Here is a 4,203-nt window from a genome sequence, read left to right on the forward strand (position 1 = left end):
TATGAACTGCATTTATGTTTTATATAAACGTTATGTACACAGCCTGAAGGTAACTTTACACAGGATGTGTAACAACATTGTCACGACGTCCTACTTGAGACACTGTGTTGGCACTGCAAAGCTTCAGATATTGAGTGTTTAGGATTTCAGATTAGGGATGCTCGAACTGTACTGTGCTAAGGCAAGATGAAACCTAATGCTTTATTTCTACATTTTCTATGAACTATTTTCTAGTAACAAACTGTTTGGTAGTAAGTGTGTTTATGCTGAAATTCTAAAACTAACCTTAGTCCTAAGCTGAACTTTATGCTCCAAGACTTTTATATTTTAGGGACATTTACACAGTAAATGTAATTTCAGTCACTGAGCTCTTCCTCATACTGAAATGTGTGCTTTTCTTTATCCTTGGCCGTCCTCAGTCATCCGATGCTGAGGGGCCCCCTGTTCTGGTCTCCCTTTTCTCTGTTGGTCTTCAATTTTGGCTTGCGGGAAGGCTACAGCCTGGCTGAGACTGTCCAGAGTAGGGCCTTCCCCTCCATCTTCACTTCTGCTTCCTCAATTTCTTCTTCTGCTTCAGGAACTTTCTCTCTCTTGCTCTTTTTTTTTTTTTCCTTCTTTTTTCTTTGGAGGTTCGTGTTCTCCAGCATACTTCTGGTACAGGCATAACTTAAGTGTCCACTTTCCCCACATTCCTAGCACTTGGATTCATCACAGTAGTTTTGTCTTCGAATGAATTCAGCTGCTCTTCCATTGTTGATAGCAATGCTTGCTTTTATCACTCTACCAAATAACTGTCGTCTACCACCCTGGTGCAGGTTTGTGAAGAGTCTTTATCCGAACACAAAATGAATGCAACCCCTTTGCTCTTCCTCATATCTTCATCTTTCATTATAGTAACATTTACAACTTTGCCATATTTGGAAAATATCCTGTATAGGTCATTGTTCTTCAGGGCAAGTTGGAGACATACACTGTGCTTTCACTTGGGGCCAATTTCCATTCACTTCCGAGAAAATGACGTGCGACTGAACCCAGTGCAAATTTCAGATCGCAAGAGTGGGTGCAGGGAATCTGAGCCAGCAGCACCGACTGCTACAAAAAGCACGGGAAATCTGGGTGCCACTTGGCGCTGTAGGGAATACTGGGGACACCTGGGACCCCGGCTCGGCTTGGCTTCTAGCCTGGTGCTGGGGAATGCTGCACGCGGGTTACTGCAAGCGCAGGCCCTGCCAGAATGGGTTTTAATGATGACTCCCCTCTGATGTTACCAACCCTTTCCTTAGACGTAGCCCTATGTCTGGGTCCTCATAAAAGTATATCACTGGGTTGGGTCTGGTGCTGTGGCATAGCTGGTAAAGCCGCTGCCTGCAGTGCTGGCATCCCTTATGGGTGCTGGTTTGAGTCCTGGCTGCTCCACTTCTGATCCAGCTCTCTGCCAACTGGGGAGTGAACCAGTGGATGCAAGACACACACACTCTCTTTCTTTCTCTCTCTCTCTCTTTCTCTCTCTCTCTCTCTGCCTCTCCTTCTCTCCCTGTGTAACTCTGACTTTTAAATGAATAAATAAATCTTAAAAAAAATAGTTTATCACTGGGGGCAGCACTTTGGTGCACAGGCATCCTATATGGGCACAGGTTACAGTCCCAGCTGCTCCTCTTCTGATTCAGCTCTCTGCTGTGGCCTGGGAAAGCAGTGGAAGATGGCTCAAGTGCTTGGGCCCCTGCGCCCAAATGGGAGACCCGAAGAAGTTCCTGGCTCCCAGCTTTGGATCAGCCTAGTTCCTGCCATTGCAGCCATTTGGGGCATGAACCAGCAGATGGAAGACCTTTCTGTATTTCCCTCTAACTTTTTCTTTTTCTCAAATAAATAAATAAAATATTTAAGAAAAAAGTATATCATCAGCTTCATGCTTTATCAGACACTCTAAAAATGGCACAAGTCAGAAAAAAAAAGACAATTATCTAATGGAGCCCTATTTTTTTTTTTCAAAAATAATTGGCAGTTATATCAACATTTTATTTTTATTTATTTATTTTTTATCAGGTAGGTCTTCCTTCTATTGGTTCACCCCTCAAATGGCCGCCACTTCTGGCGTGTTGTGGCTGGCACGCTGCGCAGATCCGAAGCCAGGAGCCAAGTGCTTCTTCCTGGTCTCCCATGCGGGTGCAGGGCCCAAACACTTGGGCCATCCTCCACTGCCTTTCCGGGCTACAGCAGAGGCTGGACTGGAAGAGGAGCAACCGGGACTAGAACCTAGCACCCAGGCGGAGGATTAATCCAGTGAACCACGGTGCTGGCCCTATACCAACATTTAATACTGGACTATTTACTGAAAGATCTACCCCAGACTATAAAAGTCATTTTTATCATACAATAAGTTATTCCATATACTTGGGTATGCTTCTGGGAATCTATTTGATCCATCTATTCATTAATACATAAGAAACTACTATGACATCATCATACTTAACTCTTAGAAGTCAAAGTTTACCATTGTCATTTGTAGTTTTCACAATTTACTTAGTATTCAAAAAATGCTTCAAGTTGCAAGATAATTTGACCAAGTTTCAGAAAGAAAACTTTCTTTTCAGCATTTGTACTTAAGCAATTTAAGGGCCGGCGCCGTGGCTCAGTAGGCTAATCCTCCGCCTGCGGCACTGGCACACCAGGTTCTAGTCCCGGTCGGGGCGCCGGATTCTTTCCCAGTTGCCCCTCTTCCAGGCCAGCTCTCTGCTGTGGCCAGGGAGTGCAGTGGAGGATGGCCCAAGTCCTTGGTCCCTGCACCCCAAGGGAGACCAGGAGAAGTACCTGGCTCCTGCTATCGGATCAGCGCAGTGTGTCGGCTGTGGCGGCCATTGGAGGGTGAACCAACGGCAAAAGGAAGACCTTTCTCTCTGTCTCTTTCTCACTATCCACTCTGCCTGTCAAAAAAAAAATTTTTTAAGCTTATAGACTAATCTGGAAAGGGTTGACATCTTTTCCTACTAAATCTTTCCAGTGAGGCACATGGGTATTATTTCACATCCATTTCCTCAAGGTTTTTGTTATGCTGCTAAGTAAAGTTTTGTAGTTTTATTCATATGCAAGCCTGAAAAATTATTCTTTTAAATATATTTCAAGTCTTCTGAAAGGTTCTCATGCTCTTATGAATGGTATCCCTTTTCACTACTTTTTTTGATGTATAAGAAATATATTTCAATATTATACATAGTATTCCTTTTATTAATACAGAGTATTAATAAATATACATAAATATTATACATAGTATTCTTTTTATTTTATTAATTTGTGTGATGCTTTAGTTAATTAACGAAAGTTTTCCAAGTATCCTATGTTTTTCTTTGCTAATGTGTGTGTGTGTGTATGTGTATGTTTCTGCAACAGCTAGAATTTTTTGAAAAATGTGAAGAATAATGATCTTTTTAGTATCCTTTATTTTATTGGGGTAATTGTAGCATTTCTCAACCAAAAACATAATTTTTAAGGACTGTGTAGGAAACCCTTGGGGTAAGGGACATGGAAATTATTATCATATTCCCCTCTCCATGAAAAGTTGAAACAATGTTCTCAAAGTTCTGTCACTCACAATTTATAATCATTGCTTAATGATTCACTATCAGTGAAAACTGTTTTAACATTCAGGTGTATTTGAGCAGAATACTGTCCAAAAAAATGAGAAACCTATGTTAGCACTTCACTATGCATGTGATATTTGTTGCTCATTTAGGGTAGCTATTCTCAAGGAATGTGTTATTATACACCCACATTACTAAAGAGACTTTTTTTAAGTCTAAAATATATAACCATTTTCACAAAATGTGATTCAGATATCAGATATAATTATATAATAAATGTCCAAATGCTTGAAGAGTAGATCCCTGCAGTAAGCTAGCGGTAATGGCTTCACTGTGCTGTCGACCCCAGTTTGCCATTACAGAAGTCACCTCTTGCCCGCTGTTTTGTTTTCTGCAATTTCAGTTACCTGAGGTCCATTGGGGTGTGAAAACATTAAATTGGAAGTTCCAGAAGTAAACAACTCATGGGTTTTAAGCTGCAAACTCTTCCGCATAGTGTGATGAAATCCCATGCTGCATCCTCCCTCCCTCCTGGGATGCGGACCATCTCTGTGCCCAGCGTATCTGTACCCCCGGCTGCCCACCCCTTAGCCATCTTGGATCAACTCTTGTGCAATCTCAGTGCCTG

General features: G+C 41.9%; 1 pseudogene; it reads right to left on the reverse strand.

The window, feature by feature from the left end:
• Positions 1–356: 356 nt before the first annotated feature.
• LOC100357365 (zinc finger CCHC-type and RNA-binding motif-containing protein 1 pseudogene) lies at positions 357–3,993 on the reverse strand (annotated as a pseudogene).
• Positions 3,994–4,203: the final 210 nt, after the last annotated feature.

Source organism: Oryctolagus cuniculus, chromosome 1 (assembly GCF_051225735.1).
Source record: "Oryctolagus cuniculus isolate XC-2025 breed Fujian yellow rabbit chromosome 1, ASM5122573v1, whole genome shotgun sequence".
NCBI classification, from domain to species: domain Eukaryota; kingdom Metazoa; phylum Chordata; class Mammalia; order Lagomorpha; family Leporidae; genus Oryctolagus; species Oryctolagus cuniculus.